Source organism: Malania oleifera, chromosome 7, assembly GCF_029873635.1.
Source record: "Malania oleifera isolate guangnan ecotype guangnan chromosome 7, ASM2987363v1, whole genome shotgun sequence".
NCBI lineage: Eukaryota > Viridiplantae > Streptophyta > Magnoliopsida > Santalales > Ximeniaceae > Malania > Malania oleifera.
The window spans coordinates 54,489,044-54,509,212 of record NC_080423.1 but is presented as its reverse complement, the minus strand read 5'-3'; the positions used below and the strand labels follow the sequence as shown (position 1 = coordinate 54,509,212).

At 39.0% G+C, this 20,169-nt stretch overlaps 1 long non-coding RNA gene across 1 annotated transcript in view; it reads left to right on the top strand.

The window, feature by feature from the left end:
• LOC131159906 (uncharacterized) overlaps window positions 1-13,297 on the top strand; it is a 36,616-nt gene extending 23,319 nt beyond the window's left edge. Inside the window, exons 7-8 of the long non-coding RNA XR_009137887.1 lie at window positions 9,161-9,263; window positions 13,025-13,297. This is a non-coding gene — a long non-coding RNA (uncharacterized LOC131159906). The remainder of the gene's footprint in view (window positions 1-9,160; window positions 9,264-13,024) is intronic.
• Window positions 13,298-20,169: the final 6,872 nt, after the last annotated feature.

Genomic DNA, 20,169 nt, shown 5'->3' with positions numbered 1-20,169 from the left:
ACCAAAACAAATCACTTGATGTTGTGTGTAGTTATGTTTGAAGAGCGACTCCATAAAAAACAAATGGTGTCTCAATAGTGGATGCTCAAGGCACATGACGGGAGACGGAAACAAATTCCTTTCCCTCGCCTACAAGAAGGAAGGGCTAGTCACATTTGGAGATAACGCCAAGGGAAGAATCATCGGTAAATGTAAAATAGGTAATTCATCCTTGGCTATTGAAAATGTTGCTCTAGTAGATACTCTCAAACATAATTTGTTAAGTATTAGTCAACTATGTCATAAATGATTAAACATTACATTCCAATCCACAAAATGCTTAATAAATGATTTGCATGGAAATACCATCCTTGTAGGAAAATGTGAATCCAACATATATGCAATTGAGTTTGATGATATCACAAATTGTAACATTAAATGTTTAGCTGTTACAACTGAAAATTGTTGGTTATGGCATAGGAGACTAGGACATGTAAGCATGGATCTTCTTCATAAACTTTCATCCAAAGAACTAATAAACGGCCTACCAAAAGACAATTATGTGAAAGACAAAATATGTGATGCATGTCAATATGGAAAACAAGTTAAGACCTCCTTCAAAACTAAGAAAGTAATTTCTACCTCAAGACCCTTAGAATTAATCCATTTTGATTTATTTGGACCCAATGACATTGCTAGCATTAGTGGAAAGTTGTATGCATTTGTCATAGTTGATGACTTCTCTAGATTTTCATGGGTAATTTTTCTTGCTAACAAAAGTGACACCTATAATGTATTTATTCATTTTTGTGGAAAAATCCAAAATGAAAAGGGAATGTCAATTATACACATTGGAGTGATAGAGGAAGAGAGTTTAGAAATAAAGAACTTGAAGATTTTTGCAACGAAAATGAATATTTACACAACTTCTCCGCACCAAAAACTCCACAACAAAATGGAGTAGTTGAAAGGAAAAATCGAACACTCCAAGAAATGGTTAGGACAATGCTTAACGAACATAACTTGCCAAAATACTTCTGGGCAGAGGCCGTTAGCACATCATGCTATGTTAGTAACCGAGTCATCATTAGATCCAAGATAGGAAAAACCCCATATGAAATATGGAAGGGTAGAAAACCTAACATCTCACATTTTAAGGTTTTTGGATGTTAGTGTTTTATATTAAACGATAGGGATCATTTAGCTAAGTTTGATTCAAAGTCCGATGAGGAAATTTTCATAGGATATGTCATGAATAGCAAGACATATAGAGTATTCAACAAAAGAATTCAAACTGTTTAAGAATCAACCCATTTTATATTTGATGAAACAAATCCTCACGCATCCAAAACACCTGTTGAGATAGATGAAGAGAACCAAGTCACTACCTTTAGAATTGAAAGAGAATTAGAACAACTCAAGTTAAATAATGATCAAGACACTAATTGTCAGGATACAAATATTGATCATCTAGGATCTTCTCCTCAAGAGTCTAACCAACTAGAAGAAAAAGAAAATCATGAACTTCCTAAAGCTTGGAAGTTTGTAAAAAATCATCCAATTGATCTCATCATAGGTAGTCCATCTCAAGGAGTCAGCACCCGATCTCACCTTAGAAGTGGATGTAATCACATTGCTTTCGTATTTCATCTAGAACCTAAAAACTTTGAAGAAGCTAAAAATGATGAAAATTGGATAAATGTCATGCAAGAAGAATTAGATCAATTTGAAAAAAACAAAGTATGACACTTAGTTCCTAAGCCCAAAAATACTACAATAATTGACACTAAATGAGTATTTAGGAATAAGAAAGATGAAGATGGAAACATTGTTAGAAATAAAGTTAGACTAGTAGCCCAAGGATATAACTAACAAGAGGGTATTGACTACGATGAAACTTATGCCTCGGTAGCTAGACTAGAAGCCATTAGGATGCTCCTTGCCTTTGCTTGTTACAAAAACTTCAAATTATTTCAAATGGATGTTAAAAGCGCCTTTTTAAACGGATACATAAATGAAGAAGTATTTGTCAAGCAACCTCCTGGGTTTGAGAGTCGCACTCATCCCGATTACGTATACAAACTCTCAAAAGCTCTTTATGGACTTAAGTAAGCTCCAACAGCATGGTATGAGCGCTTAAGCAAATTTCTTCTAGAGAATGGGTTCACAAGAGGAAAATTCGATACTACTCTCTTCTTAAAACATAAAGAAAATGATATGCTTGTTATACAAATTTATGTGGATGATATCATTTTCGGAGCCACAAATGAAATCTCGTGTCAAGATTTTGCTTAAACTATGCAAAAAACATTTGAAATGAGTATGATGGGTGAGCTAACATTCTTCCTAGGTTTACAAATTAAATAAATGAAGCATGGAATTTTCATAAATCAGGTCAAATAGGTTAGGGACATGTTAAAGAAATTCAATCTTGAAATGGGAAAATCTAAAGTAACTCCTATGACCATCACAACAAAACTTGACGCTGATGAAAAAGGGAAAAACATTGACCAAAAACTCTACCGTGGCATGATAGGTAGCTTATTGTATCTCACTTCCAGCAGGCTTGATATAATGTTCAGTGTTTGTCTATGCACTAGATATCAAGCCTGTCCCAAAGAATCTCATCTTCATGCAGTCAAACGAATCTTTAGATACTTAGCAGACACTCATGACTTAGGACTCTTCTATCCTAAAAGTGCTCCCTTTGACCTCACGTGCTACTTTGATGTTGACTACGGTGGTTGTAAAATCGATAGAAGAAGCACTAGTGGAACATGTCATTTCCTTGGACACTCTCTTGTGTCTTGGTTTTGCGAAAAACAAACCTCCGTAGCTCTCTCCACCACCGAGGCTGAGTATATCGCAGTCGGCAGCTGCTGTGCTCAAGCACTATACATGAAACAACAACTTGAGGAGTTCTGAATCTTAGTCAAAGGTACTCCCATTCATTGTGACAATACTAGTACCATCAACATATCAAAGAATTCGTGCCTCAATTCTAGAACTAAGCATATTGAAATTAGGCACCACTTCATTCGAGATCATGTCCAAAAAGGAGACGTTGAGTTGGTTTATGTTCCCATTGAAAACCAACTTGCCGACATTCTAACCAAGCCTCTCAATGAAGAACGATTCCACAAAATTCGACATGCCCTAGGAATGTGCACTCTTTCAGACATACTATAGGATCCTCATGTCAGCTCCTATCCCCGGGTCTTGCTCCCAATACTCTTATTTAGTTTTTTTTTTCTTCATCATGCTCTCATCGACGAACACATGGTATTCGTCGCCGAGAAGTTTGTTAAATTCATCGACGAACACAAGGGTTTCGTCTTCGAACTTGCTTTAATTTCGTCAACGAACACAGGGCCTGGCCTCGTCGACAAAAACTATCGGGATACTTATTTCCTTCCAATTCACCCAGACAAACCCTAGCCCCCTTTTGACCCTCTCCTTCCTCTCAGCCCTCTGTCCTCCTCCAACCAACCTTGCGCCAACCCTCTCTCCTCCTCGTCCCACCTCTCTTTCTCTCTCACCACCGCGCACAACGCACTTCGTTCCTCCCTCGGCTCTCTCCCTCCCTCGGCTCTCCCATTTCCTTATCTCCCTCATCTCCTCCCATTTCATCCCTAAATGGCTCCACGCCCCAAACGCCGCAACCTTCAAAATGAAGCCGGCGAAGGTTCATCTCATCACCCTCCCTCTGGTCCTCCTACGCTTACCCCAGCCAATCTTGACCCCCGTTTCACCTCTCCCGAAGCAGCCTACCGCTATCAAAACGACATCCTTAAGTGGTACATAGTTTATGGCAAAATCGTGCCCTCCGATTTCCTCCAACTTCATTTTCCCACTCTTCTCTCCAAGATTAAAGCCCTCGGGTGGGATGCCCTCTTTGATCTTGATGAGCTCGTTTATGAAGACCTTGTTTGCGAGTTTTATGCAAATTTCGTTCCCTCACATTGCGGCATTGCCGCTTACTCCATTGTTTGCGGCACCATTATTCGGCTTTCCGAGGATACCTTCTCCGCCGTGCTCAGTTGCACCCCTTATCCCCTTCGAGGTCTCCCCAAGTCATCTTGGCCGACACGATTCCACTGGTTCGACTCACACACCGCCCTCAAGCTAATTACTGGTAATCCTTGCATTCCTGCGATGGCTCGCCCGAAATCCAAGGACCTCACTGTAGAATTTCGGGTCCTCCACCATATGATCACGTATAATTTGTGCCCTTGCACTGGTGGCAGGGATTGGGTCACCCTAGGTGACATATTCAACATGTACTGCCTATGGGTTGACCGTGGTATATACCTTCCCTTTATTATTGTTTAGAACATGGAAGCAGGCCTTAAAGGCAGCATGGTTGCCTCCCTTACGATTGTCTCCTCACGACCTTCTTTGATCACTTTGACCTTATTCGCTCCAGCCTTCCTTGCATTCGTCCTGCACCAGAAGATGTATACACTGAGGCGACTCTTCGACGCATGCACTTTGAAAAGGACGCAGAAACCAACACGTGGGTCAAAACCCACGAGTAGGGTCATATTCCCGTCAATGAGGTTGAGGCCGCCTTGGAGGCCGAAGAAGAGGAAGGCGAGCATGAGGACACTATGTATGGCCACATCTTGGAGCGCCTGGACGAGCTTCAGCATGCCATGACACAATCAGAACTTCGAAATCGACATCGTTTTGACTCCTTAGATGCGTCTCTTGCTCAGCAAGAAAATGCTAACCGTGCTCGCTTTGACTCCCTCGACGCTTCTTTTGCTGCACTTTTTGATCGTTCGGGTTGCCCACGCGAGTAGCGCGTTTTTTCTGTTGTCCCCCAATTTTGATTATGGCAAAAGGGGGAGAAATAGATTTAGGTCTTTATTTAGTTGTATTCGGATGTATTTAGAAAATATTTCTAGTTGATAATATAGCCTTGTAATCGCTACTTGCAATCACTGCTTGTAATCATGCACAAATTTAGTATTGAAACTTAGCAAGCATTGAATCTTTAGAATATAAATGCTCTATCTGTGTACAAGCATGCTTGAATGATTGATATATTGGATTGTCATGGTTTATGCAGGATTAAATGGAAAATGTCTTACTTATAAAAGACATGCTGCCAAAAGTTTAAATAAAACATTCTTTCATACAATGCAAACATTAAAGGGAAGAATTTTATTTAAACTCTAAACCAATCCATTTAGTAAGGGGGAGCATTTATCTTTCAAAGAGAACACTAATGAATTCTCATCATCAAAAAGGGGGAGAATGTTAGACTAAGTAGTTAAGGGCCTTTCATTCCTACTTGTTTTGATGACAACAACCCATTAGCAGTTTTTTAAGGCTACTAAGCTTTCTCTCTAAGTCATGTTCAGGTATACAGAACGGCACCCGAACCAACAAGTCTCAAAACAGTCAAAGCAACTCATGCCATAACCAAAAGCACAGCCTCTCAACGCATTCATGGATGCTACACAATATACAAAGTCATCTGAAGGATGAGTGTGAGAATAAGAGAGAGACCACTTTGTAAATCCCTTGTATATAGAGTAAACTCAAACTAAGAGCAAGAAATGGGCATATCACACACACACAACAACAAGAAGTAATATTATTTAAACGTGTGTAAGAAAACCCCCTAAAACAGGACAATGACCTTCTTAGAACTTAAAAGGACAATTCTAAAGAAGAAGAGACTCGTCGATGAACACAGGGCTTCGTTCACGAGTGTAACTCAACCTTCTCGTTGATGAAAAGAAATCGAGAGGCATCTGAATTCAGAACCATAACTCATCGACGAACATAGGGCGTCGTCGACGAATGTTATAAAGAACTCGTCAACGAACACAGGGTTCTCGTTGATGAAAAGAAATCGAGAGGCATCTGAATTCAGAACCATAACTCATTGACGAACACAGGGTTCTCGTCGACGAAAATATACCGAGAGGTACCTGAATTCAGAACAGCAACTTGTCGATGAACACAAGGCTTCGTCGATGAATTGACTGAAGAGCTCGTCAATGAATTTCAGATTTTGTCGACGAACGTCGGGCAACAGCGTTCATTAAATGCTACAGAACAGCTAGTTTGACCGTTGTCTTACATTCATAAATGCCTAATGACTCTCCAGCATTCCCCTCGCCCATTGGGTGTTTAAATAGGAGTAATATCATTTATTCCTCACCAAGAAAATTAATATTGTTAAAAGATCATTTATTGGTGCTTTCATTTCTAGGGTTTGCTCATACACTCACTTGCCCTCTTCTTGCTACTCTTAGTTTTGCTTTCACTCTATTGACAGGAGGACATTGAGTAAGGATTTTGTTGTAATACTCAGCTTAAAGGGAGCATTCAAGTTTACATTTGTTTCTCATCTATTTTTGTAAAGAGAGGCTCTTTGTGAGCCATTGTTGGGTGTCTCTAAGTGAGCACCTTGTTGAAACTCTTTGTGAGCAACCGTGTATTGGCTTCTCCGCCCGAAGGAGGATCATAGTGAATTTTGGGAATCCTTGAGTTGGTCTCAAGGCGCGGACGTAGGCGGGGTGCCAAACCACGTAAATATCTTTGTGTTAAGCTTTTCTTCTCTCATATCTCTTTTATACTATTATTGTGATTTCTTGCATCTTTACACTGTGATTTTATGCACTTACTCTTGGTAAGATTTCTGTGTTTGTAGAAAGTTTTCACATCCGCGAAAACGCCTATTCACCCCCCCTCTAGATGCTCAACCGAGCCAACACCTGTCATTTCCTTCACAAATGCCACAAATCCCTGATAACAACTTAGGAGTAGTCTCCTCGCCTGAATAGCTAAAACTAACTGGGGTGAGGATTGTACTCGCAATCCTATAAACTTAAATTCTTGTTTTCTCGAAGGTTTGAATATTACTTCCTTTAAACGACAATTTATGCTGACGTAATTGACCGCCAATCAGTCCATACCGAATATTACATTGAACCCATGCATGTCTAGCACTATCAAATCGGCAGACAATTTTCCCTTGAATATTCACTAGACAACACTAGAATACCCTACCATACCTCACTGCTGACCCGGTTGGTGTAGTCACTAATAACTCAATATCTAACAGTTGTATTTCTGTCCCACACAATTTAATACACCCCATGGACACGAATGAATGTGTGGCTCTTGAATCAAACAATACAATAATTTTAAAAGAAAGCATGCTAACCATACCTGTCACCACATTGCCGGCTGTCTCAGCATCACCCGACGTCAGAGCGAAAATTCTGACTGGATCCATATTCCTCTACTGGCCTCAACGTGGCGCCTGATAGCCTCCCCCGTACGGTCTAGGAGCAAGAGCAACTTCTGGTGGTGTAAGGCAGTCTAGCACCAGATGTCCTTATTTACTGCAATGATAGCAGACAACTCTCCCTACTCGACATTCTCCCCAGTGTCTCCTCCCATAAGTCTGACAGATAGGAGGATTCTGCACTATCTGAACCTCACGATCCCCAGTCTCCTGCCTCCTTCCCCTGTCATAGTTTCCTCTCCTCCACTGACCTTGCCTAGGACCCTGCTAGTAGCCTAGAGATGCAGATCTCTTCTTCTGTTATTGTTCCTCTGCATCCATACGCTCACTAACCTCTGCCAAGGCTGCTCTATTGACTAACTCAGCAAAGTCCTGTATCTTTAACACGACCACCTGCTTGTATATGCCTCTCCTCAATCCTCTTTTAAACTGTCTCGCCTTCTTTATCTCATCAGGAACAATATACGGAGCGAAGCGAAAGACCTCTATAAATCGGGCCGCATATTGCTAGACCGACGGCTGTCCCTACTTCAGACTCAGGAACTTTTCTACTTTAGCTTCCTTAATAATAGTTGGAAAATTTTTGTCAAAAAATAATTCTTAAATTGGTCCTATGTCATTGCTATCGACGTCGTCTTCTACTGCTCCAGAAGTCTCATGGCAGTCTACTACCTCTCGGCCTCCTTTGTCAGTTTATAGGTGACGAAGAGGACCCTTTGTTTCTCCGTACATTGTAATATGATCAGGACTTTTTTGATCTCCTGCATCCAATTCTCAGCGGCTGTAAGATCAACTCCTCTTGAAACTGGCGGATGATTCATCTTAGTAAACTTCTCAGTGTGCACCCACAACCTGTAGACAGACCTCCCCGCTCTCTAGAGCTCCTAACGATCTCAATCATAACTTGCTGAGCAACGCTGCGTAGTACTGCATCAGAATCAGTCCCGCCTGCACTCGAGGGCCCTACTCCATCACTGCCACTTGCATGGGCACTATCTCCTCTTAGATCCATCCTAAAAAACAATAAACGTAACTTAAAAACTCTATCCTTATAATTTAGATGCCTAACATAGTTCCTTATCTTAACTTCCTAAGCTCATTCCTAGCTCCCATCTTGCATTCTAAGAATACAACTCGACAATAGTTTACTATGGTTTTCTTGAAATCATCACATCAGAAAAAACACAGAAACCACCACGGAAGTCCTGTCTCTAAATTGTAGAACAAAACCTTAAATCATTTTCCTATACGCAGGTATCGTTTCCGCTACATTCTAAAGTTTATAGAACCTAACAACCTAGGCTCTAATATCAAACTGTAACGACTTGCTTAATTTATCGTATAGATCATTTTTTTCCACATAATGATAATATCCTAGTAAACCATAACCCACCTGGACCCAATGGTACTAGGGGTAACCTGAAATTCATCACCATTACCTAAGTAGCAAGAAACGTGAAATCATATACAATCAAAATACCATACAACCCAATACCAGAGTTTACTACCACCGTTATATAAATATACACAGCTCAAAAATATCCAACATAGTCCTAGGGTTGCCACCCAAAAATTCGTTTGACCCTAGCAAGTGCTTACCCTTCAGGTAAGGTAGGATTATCGAACACTAGCGCTGTGGAACTTTATCCGCTCTTCTATCTGGGGTTCTTGAAATGTTCATATAATTTGGGATGAGACATCTTTCAGTAAGGGAAAATAAACTAATACCAATGTGTGACAATATAAGTATTCCCGTGTTATACATATTATGATATATAAGCATATTTTGTGAAACTGACTGTATCATATTTGGGAAAACATATATAATCATAACATGGTAGAACATATTGGATTTCTGTAAACATAATTCATCTCATATAATAATAATACAAAAACATCCTGGAAGGTTAGCTGATTGGTGTCATGTCTTACCCCCACATGACTGGACTGTGCGGCTCGAAGGCGGGATACGACAATGGCTGGCCGACCACTGCCGAATCAAAAGCAAAAATCTGTAAGTATGATGGGTCTGCCTTTACTAGTATCGTGCTTGTGTAAGCCTAAACCATGCCAACGAGGTTTTGATAATATATAATATATTTTCAAATTGTGATACATGACTATTTTATAATAATAATTATCAAGTCAATATCATCATATCATTTCATAACATAATATGAAAATCTTCGGCTCTTACGCCGACGTTTCGTATTTTATCAATCATGGTCCGTACGCCGTATTACATATCAGATAAAATTCTTGGCCCGTGCCCCAACATATCATATAAAAAGTTCGGCCCATACACTGGCATATCATATAAAAGGCTCAGCTCGTATGCCGGTATATCATAATAAAATTCTCGGCACATATGCCGACATATCATATAAAAACTTTGCATTATTTAAACATTTTTCCAGAAACAATAAACCATAATAAATTTTACTCATGCCACACAAAAATGGGTATTACTCATATTTAAATCATATCATTATTTACAATAGCTTAGTTTAAATGTTGTAAGATTATATATATATTTTCATGAAAACAACTAGCTTAATTTATCCCCTTACCTGATTCCTGAAGAATCCCTAAAATATACCAGTCCTGCACCCGTAGGACTCCTTATTTAACACATTGAAATCAATATCTCTCAGAACAAAACTTCAGTATTTTCTTGACTATTACAATTTCTACAACTACAAGAAAATCAAATATTAAATAAAAAGTTTTACCCTAAACTTGGGATGAAGTCCAAGCTAGCCTCATCGACGATCCACTCCAGCAGACTTGAAGAGAACTTTCTCAGGAGTGTCGTGGCGGCTTCGGATCTTCGATTCGGCGAAGAATGGACCCAGAAACTTAGAGAGAAGGGTGGGGAACCGAAGACGAGAGAGAGAGAGAGAGGTTTGTGTGTGAATTTTTAGCCAAAAAAAATGAAGTTTAGGCCTATTTATGCACTGACCTTCGTCGACGAGTCACGCCACTTTATCAACGAGGTCAAGAAGGAAATTCGTCAACGAATGCTTACTCCTCGTCGACGAAGTTTAGAACTGCGATATATCCTCTCGGTATCTTCTCGTCGACGAGACACGTCCCCATTGACGATCCCCTTATGTGTGCTCGTCGACGAATTCCTTGTATTCATCGACAAGACCCTATTTAAATATTAAAATACAATTTCCTTTTCTTCCTTCTTTCATTATTTAAATACCATAATTTCTCTGGGTCACTGCAAAGAGAGTGAGAAAGATAGAGATGGAGAGAGGAGAGCGAGGGGAGGGGGGGGGGGAGAGAGAGAGAGAGGATATAGAGAGGGAGAGAGGAGAAAGAGATTGATAAGGAGATGGGGAAATAGATAGAAAGAGGGAGAGCGCGAAAGAGATACAGAGGGGGCGAGAGAGAGAGAGAGGGAGAGAGAGGATATAGAGAGGGAGAGAGGAGAAAGAGATTGATAAGGAGATGGGGAAATAGATAGAAAGAGGGAGAGCGCGAAAGAGATACAGAGGGGCCGATATAGAGAGAGAGAGAGAGAGAGAGGACGAGAAAAAGATAGGATAGGAGAGAATTGATATATGGAGATTGAGAGAGAGGAGGGTGAGAGAGATAGAGAGGGAGCAAGAAAGAGAGGAGACATAGAGATGAGAGATACAGAGGGGGGGGGGGGAGTGAGCGAGAGAGGAGAGAGAGAGAGGGAGGGAGAGAAGAGAAAGAGATGGAGAGAGGGAGAGCGCGCGTGAGAGAGAGAGAGAGAGAGAGGGGAGAGGGTGAGAGAAAGAGAGAGAGAGAGAGAGAGGGAGAGGGTGAGAGAGAGAGAGAGATAGGGAGGGAGATTGAGAGGGAAAGAGAGAGTGAGAGCGAGATAGAGAAAGGGAGAGAGTTAGAGAGAGAGAGAGGTACAGATAGAGAGAAAGCGAGAGTGATAGGGAGGGGGAGAGGAGGGAGAAATTGATAATGTAACAAGCCGAAGAGTAATGGTATTTTTTTTTTTTACACAGGGCCTCGTTGACGAAGCCACATCTTGTCGATGAGAAGATACTAAGAGAGGGTTTTTAGGCAGTCTGAATTTTGTCGACGAGGAGGTAAGGTTCGTCGATGAAATTACTTAAGAATTCGACGACGAGGTGACGTGTCTCGTCGACAAATCTAGTCCTATAAATAGCTGAAACTCGGATTTTTAACCAAAATCTTCAGCGCAGAACCCTTCTCTCTCTCTCTCTCTCTCCTACGACCCCGTCCCCTTCTCTCTTCGATCCTGACCCCATTTCTCGTTGGATTGAAAATTCGAGGCCTCTACGGCGTTACTAGAGAAGTTCTCTGCAGGTCTGTCGGAGCAGATCGTGAGGAAAGTTGATTTGAAATTCATCCCAAATTCAGGGTAAGACATTTTATTCAGATTATACCTTCCTTGTAGTCATAAGAAATGTTGTAGGCAAGAAAATACTGATGTTTTGTTCTGGGGGATATTGTTTTCAGGATGTTGAGTTAGGAACCCTGCGGGTATAGGACCAGAATTTAGTAGGGGCGTTTCAGATTTAAGGTTAGAGAAATATGTTATGCTAGCAATTTTTAATATGTATACTGAATATTATGAATGAGTATTTACAAGCATGTCTATCAGATTATTTTTCAGAGAATTATGAATATTATTTTTATAGTTGAATTACCGAAATTAAGCATGAGACTACGTTTATTCAAATGTGTGAGATGAGTTTATTACAGTACCCTATATATATATATATATATATATATATATATATATATATATATAGATTTTACAGTGTTACAGATATACAAATATTCCGATATTTCAAAATATAAGAAATGAATGAGACTTACAGTATTTTCAGAGAAAAACATGATTTCTAAACCATAACACTCGGACAGTTTATTCAGACAGATTATACAGTGGTAGCATCAAGATGCTACAGTAGATATACATAATATACAGATATTATATACAGAGTATTTAGATATTTTATACAGATATTACAGATAGTTCAGACAGAAGGCACAGATGATACAGATAGAAAATATATATATATTTCAGTCAGATATTTCAGATAATATAGCTCAGAAATATAGTGTTATGGTTGTTTTTGAAATCATGTTAAAAGCAGCAAAATAATTATATATTCATATATGTATACAGTATTACACGATATTAGATCCCTGTGGAAATTACAGACAGATAAATACAGCAGAGCACGATATCGTTGTTATTTTCAGACACGTGTAACCACATGACTCAGATAGCATGTGGATTCCGTCTAACCGTGTTAGGAGAGATTTGCAGTCTCCCCAGCATGCTGGGTTGAGGTAGCCGGTTAGACGATGACAAAGGTTTGAGATAGTCCGGAGTGATTGTAGTGGGTCAGGATCTACATAGATAATTATAGATTGGCGGATGATAGAGATTGACTTACCTGGAGGGCCGACCAGAGTAAGTCCAGCCTACGGGCCGCACAATCCTATCATGAGGGGATATATCATGATATACAGATCCCAAGGTATAACAGAAGTTCTTATGTACAGATATATCACGCAGTAGCAATTTATATTATTATACTAGCAGTACCTTCAGATAGTAAACTCAGATACACAATCATATTTTAAAGATTACATGATAGATAGATATATTATGTACAGTTTATTAGTTTTCTCAGATTACAGTATTATTTCAGTATTTTAACTATTTAACTCAGCCGCCATACACTAGTAATAGCATATTTCCACTTGCTGAGCGTTATCTCATCCCAGTGACTTACCATTTTTCAGGAGATTCAGTTAGGCGAGCAGATCAGGCTCGCGAGTAGAGATTGACTTGAGATGCCCTTGTGGGAAGGGTATGTATTTTTGAGATAACAGTATTTTTGGGATAGTCTTTAGATTGTAGTGACGACACTGGGTATTTTGTATTGTAAATATATTATAAAGCACTATAGTTTTCTAGTATTGTGTTGTATATAGCAGTTCCCAGTTTTGTGTACTGCTGCTTAGATATGTATTATAGACAGAGTTTCCTTAGTGCTCTTTGAGCTTGGGATGTTTTTTTCAGTATTTCAAACAAATGACATTTATTATATTCTGGAAAAAAAAAATGTTGAATAAATAGCAGGTCGTTACAGATCAGGAGATGGGGAAATAGATATAGAGAGAGGGAGAGCACATCAAAGATAGAGAGGGAGAGACATATAGAGAGAGAGGAGAAAACGATTGATAAGGAGAGGGAAAGAGATAGAGAGTGAGAGAGAGGAGAGAGAGATATAGAGAGGTGCAGAGGAGATAAATAGGGAGAGAGGATAAATGGAGAGGGAGAGAGGAGAAAGAGATTGATAGGCAGATAGGGAAATAGATAGACAGAAGGAGAGACATAGAGAAAGAGAGAGAGAGAGAGAGGGAGAGGAGAGATAGATAAGGGGAGAGAGGGAGAGAGAGCGAGAGGAGAGAAGGAGAGGGGGAGAGAGAGAGAGGGATAGAAAGGGTGAGAGAGAGAGCGATAGAAAAAGGATAGAGATGGAGAGGGGGGAAAGAGAGCGAGAGAGAGAGAGAAAGAGAGATGGAGAGAAGTACAGAGGAGACAGATAGTGAGAGAAAGGATAGAAGGAGAGAGAGGGAGAGAAGTACAGAGGAGATAGATAGTGAGAGAAAGGATAGAAGGAGAGAGAGGGATAGAGGTAGAGAGAAAGCGAGAAAGATAGAGAGGGAGAGAGGAGAGAGATTGATATGGAGATAGGGAAATAGATAGAGAGAGGGAGAGCGCGTGAGAAATACAGAGACAGAGAGGGGGAGAGAGAGTGAGTAGAACGCCCTAACATTGGAACCATTTTTTTTTACATACAATATTTTTACTCTAATAATGCTCTGATACCATAATACACAGTCAAAGTCAACTTGGATCCATAGGTACCGGGGATTTACCTGTTTATAAATGTCACCTAAGCAGCGGAACCAAAATACGCTTTACATATATACAATACCAGAGTTTCACTATTTCTACATATACACATATATACTCCAAAAATCTCATCATGAGTCTGACCCGACTACTTACCCTACAACTGGGTAGTACCTAGAAACTCCTCTATCACGGAGTTCACTCCACTCGTCTGTCAGGATTTCCTGAAATATTTGTAATGCTAGGGTGAGATACCTCTCAGTAAGGGAAATCGACTAATATTAGTGTATGACAATGTGCGTATTATCGTACTATAAACACATATTGCAAATAATGTAACTAACATATACATATGTTAAGCTGTAACTGATATCATATAAAAATCTCTATTTTTTAACATACTATATCATAATGAATTTTCATATCTTAAAAATCATTTGTTAAATTTGTATCTTGCTGAAATTATACCTTAGATGTAAATTTGTGTATTATGACCCCACCCCTCATGATCCGGGTTGTGCAGCTCGTAGGTTGGACTTAACGCTGGTTGACCTACCAGTTTAAGTCAAACATAACATAACTATGCACGATTGCCCACCCAGCCTGATCTGCCCAGCCTACTACACTAATAACCTCTAGGGATTAGTAACACAGTGGGTATCCTATTACACCGCCTACACTTTCGGACTAATTCGTCATCGACCCATACTTCTTGAATAGTGTGGTTGCATTGTCGGTTATATCCAATCTGGTCCGCCTAGCCTACTCACCGACAACCTCTAGGGGTCGGCACTCCGTGGGTATCCTACTACACCGAGTTGATTAACTAGCTACGATATCGTGCTCTTAACATGCGTAACCATCCGGGTTTTGTTACTATATATATTACATTTCACATTATATATATTTGTACGTAAATAACATTTTCACATTTTTGAAATAAGATCTAGCTTTTACAAATTGTCATTTCATAATTTATGAATAATTTATCATAATAAAACTGATTACGGCATTTGCGCCGGCTATCATATCATAATATATTGGAAATATCTTTAACATTTATACTATCTATGATCTTCTAAAAATTACTAAAAAACCATACATATTCTTTGAAATAATAACAATTCTAACATACTGATATTACATTAAATTTATACTCATGCCACACGAGTGAGTTTTACTCTATATAATAGTATAACATGCTATAAAATCAATTTTCTCTGTTCAACATTAGTATTCCCAAAATTAAATTAATTCATAAATAAATTTTTGAAAATACTCAACTTAATCTATTCCCTTGATTCATGTGAAACCTATTAAAAGCCCTAAATCACTCCTACGACATTCCAAATTCCAAATTATGAAATCACATTCACCCGAGTTCACTCAAACCCCAGTATATTAACATCTAACACATTTTCTGGGTTTCGAAATTCCAAATAAACACATAAATCCTAAAATTATTTACTTACCCTGATTTTGAGATGGTGCCCAAGATACTCAAATCAACATTCTATTTCGGCACCAGGTTAAGTCAAACATAACATAATTATGCATGATTGCCCACCCAACCTCGTCTGCCCAGCCTACTACACCAACAACCTCTAGGGGTCTAACATAGTGGGTATCCTACTACTGCCTACACTTTCGGGCTTATCGGTCACCGACCTATACTTCCTGAACAGTGTGGTTGCACTATTGGTTATACCCAATTTGGTTTGTTCAACTTACTCACCACAACCTCTGTGGATCGACACTCAGTGGGTACTACATCGATCTGATTAACTAGTTATGGTACCGTGCTTTTAACATATGTAACCATTCGGGTTCTGTTACTATATATATTACATTTCACATAATGTATATATTTTTGTACGTAAATAACATTTTTACATTTCTGAAATAAGATACGACTTTTACATATTTTTGAATAAAGACTGTCATTTCATAATTTCTAAATAATTCATCATAATAAAACTTATCACGACATCTGCGCCGGCTAACAAATCCCAGCATTTGCGCTGGCTATCATATCTCGGTACGTATGTCGGCTTTCATATTATAATATATTGAAAATATCTTTAACATCTGTACTGTTTATGATCTTCTAAAAATTATTGAAAAATCATACAAATTTTTTGAAATAATAACATTTCTAATATACTGATATTACATTAAATTTATACTCATGCCACACGAGTGAGTTTTACTCTGTATAGTATTATAACATGCTATAAAATCTATTTTCTCTATTCAATATCAGTATTTCTAAAAATACATTAATTCATACATAAATTTATGAAAATACCTGACTTAATCTATTCCCTTACCTAATTCTCGCGAAACGTGTTAAAAACCCTAAATCACGCCTACGACGTTCCAAACTCCAAACCCTGAAATCACATTCACCCCATTTCACTCACTCAAACCCCAGCATATTAACATCTAGCACATTTTCTGGGTTTTGAAATTCCAAATAAGCACATAAACCTTAAAATTAGTTACTTACCCTGATTTTAGGATGGTGCTCAAGATACTCAAATCAACATTTTACTCTGGTTAAGTTGTAAAGAATCTTCCTAGGATCATCGTGGCAACTTATGATCATCGAAATGGGGAGAAACGGAGTCGAATCGGAGGTGAGGACGGAGGGTCGATTTCTAGAGAGAGAAACATGTAAGAAGGCTGAAACCTTTGCTGAAATGTGATTTTTGCATATTTATAGACGGATGGCCATGTGACTTCGTCGACGAAACACATGGACTCATCGACGAACCGAAGAAGGGAGTTTGTCGATGAAGCCATGAACCTCGTCACCGAACCTGAAAGTTTTGAAACCCTGCTCTCTGTATCTCTTCGTCGACAAGACACGTGTCTTAGTTTGCAGGTAAAAGAAGGCAGTTCATCGACAAGCTCAGGGCACTCGTCGACGAAGCCTTATAGTTACCCCTTAAAAGTTTCTTTTTCCTTTATTAGTTTCATAATTTAAAATTTTTAGGTTTCTACATTCCCCCTTTATAAAAATTTCGTCCTTAAAATTTGCTATCTATACTATACACCATCTTCTGAGGAAAAATTTGCTACTTGTTTTATTAATTACTCTCATTTATGGCGGAAGAATATTGTGGTTACAATTATGGTTTTGGAAGATTACAATAATCAACCAAAATTCTCCCAAAACCCATTATATCCTATAAACCAAAGCACAATTTATACATTTATTACCCTGCACTGCATAAAATAAAATCAACACATTACTTACTTTACCTGAGCCATTCCTTTTACTTTCTCTTACTAACGTTGATCCCCATCGAACATATGTGGGTACCTCTATCGTATTTCCTCCTCTAGCTCCCACGAGGTCTCCTCCACTGCATGATTCCCCTACAATACTTTTACTAGTTGAATTTTCTTTGTACGCAATTCTTATTCTTTTCTATCCAGAATCTGCACTGGTATTTTTTCATATACTAAAGTATCTTGAAGTTTCAACTCCTCATAGCTGATTATGTGAGAAGGATATGAGACGTATTTTCTCGGTATGAAAACATAGAATACGTCATGAATTTTGGATAGAGCTGATGGTAAAACTAGCTAGTAGGCAACTGAACCCACTCTCTCAAGTATCTCGAATGAGCCAACAAACTTAGGGCTCAGCTTACCCATCTTCCCAAATTTCATAACTCCTCTCAACGGTGTTACTCTAAAAAATACCTAATCTCCCACATCAAACTCTAATTTTCAACGACGAGTATATGCGTAGCTTTTCTACCAATTCTGAGCTGCACTGATTTGGTCTTTAATAAGTCAGACTTTACTATACGCCTGTTGCACTAACTTTGGCCCCAAAATTCATCTTTCACCTACTTCATCCCAGTATAGCGGAGAACGCCATCTCCTACCATATAATGCCTCGTAAGGTATCATTCCAATGCTGGTCTGGTAACTCTTATTATATGCAAACTCAACCAACATCATATACTAGGTCCAATTACCCTCAAATTCTAGCGCACAGGCTCGGAGCATATCTTCTAGTATCTGAATTGTCCTCTCTGTCTGCCCATTCGTTTGAGGATGAAATGTTATGTTAAAGGATAACTGAGATCCAAAAGTTTCCTGTAAACTCCTCCAAAATCTTGACGTAAATCGTAGGTTTTGATATGAAACTATAGATACCGGCACACCATGTGGTTGAACTATCCCCTGAATATATAATTCTGCCAGCCTGTTCATGGTATAATTGACTTTAATCGGGAGAAAATGAGAAATCTGTCAGCCGATCTACAATTACTCAAATGACATTTTGCCCATGCAACGCCGATCTACAATTACTGTCCTGTTGGTCTCTGATGCTCAGTCTTCACCTGCTGACACGTCAAATACTGTTCCACAAACTCAGCTATCTCCCTCTTTATGCCGTTACACCAAAATGACTCTCAGAGGTCCTATTACATTTTATTGCTTCTAGGATGTACTGTGTAAAGTGATATGTGCGACTCCTCTATGATGGTTCTCTTAATTTCAGCATCTGCAGGTACGCACAACCTGGTACGGAATCTCGGAGTTCTATCATCTGAAATATTAAATTTTTCCCCTGCCCACTCTGCACTTTATCTATCAGTTCTTCCAATTCTGGACCATTCATTTGGACAACTTTAATCCTCTCCTGCAGGATAGATTGTAGTACTAAATTAGTAATAAATGTCTCGTGCTCACCCTATACTAACTCTACCTTGAGCCTCTCCAAATCCATCTGAATCGGATGTTGAATCATCCCTGCTGATAGTACTGCTTCCACTGATTTCCTGCTCAAAGCATCAGCCACCATGTTTGCTTTTCCCGAGTGGTAACTGATGTTGCAATCGTAATTCTTAATAAGTTTCAGTCATCTCCTCTACCTTATATTTAATTTTTTTTGCGTGAAGAAATACTTAAGCCTTTTTTTGTCAGTAAAAATTTCACATCTACCCTCATAAAGATAATGTTTTTAAATTTTCAGCGCGTAAACCACCGAAACTAGCTCCAGATCTGGGTAGGGTAGTTCTTTTCATACTCCCTAAGCTGTCGAGAAATGTAAGCAATAACCCTCTCGTGCTGCATCATCACACACTCGAGTCCCTTCTGGGACGCGTTACTGTATATAATAAATTCATCATCTCCTGATGGAATAGTAATAACTGATAGTGCAATCGTAATCCTTAATAAGTTTCAGTCATCTCCTCTACCTTATATTTAATTCTTTTTGCGTGAAGAAATATTCCAAACTTTTATGGTCAGTAAAAGTTTCACATCTATCCCATAGAGATAATATCTCCAAATTTTTAGGGCATAAACTACCGCAATTAACTCTAGATCATGGGTATGATAATTCTTTTCATACTCCCTAAGCTGCCGAGAAGCGTAAGCAATAACCCTCCCGTGCTGCATCAACACACACTCGAGTCCATTCTAGGACGCGTCACTGTATATAACAAATTCATCATCTCCTGATGTAATAGATAATACCGGTGCAGTGACCAGCCGATGCTTTAACTCCTGGAAGTTCTGCTCATACTTATTGGTTCATTCAAATTTCACATTTTTCCTAGTGAGCCGTTTTAATGGACTCGATATTCCTGAAAAACTATCCAAAAAATGCCGATAGTACCCTGCCAGACCAAGGAAACTCCTGACCTCCTAAACATTTTCCGATCTCACCCAATTCACCACTGCTTCTATTTTACTTGAATCTATTGATATGTCATCCCCAGAGATCACATTCCCAAGGAAAGTGACCTGCCTCAACTAGAATTCATATTTCTTGAATTTCGCGTATAACTTCTTTTCCCTCAGTACCTATAATACTAGTCTCAAATGATTTTCATGCTCTTCAAAACTCTTCGAGTAGACCAGTATATGATCAATAAATACTACAACAAACTGATATAAGTACTGACGAAATACCCAATTTATCAAATTCATAAACGCTACAGGTGCATTAGTCAGACCAAATGACATAACTAGAAATTCATAGTGGTCATATCTG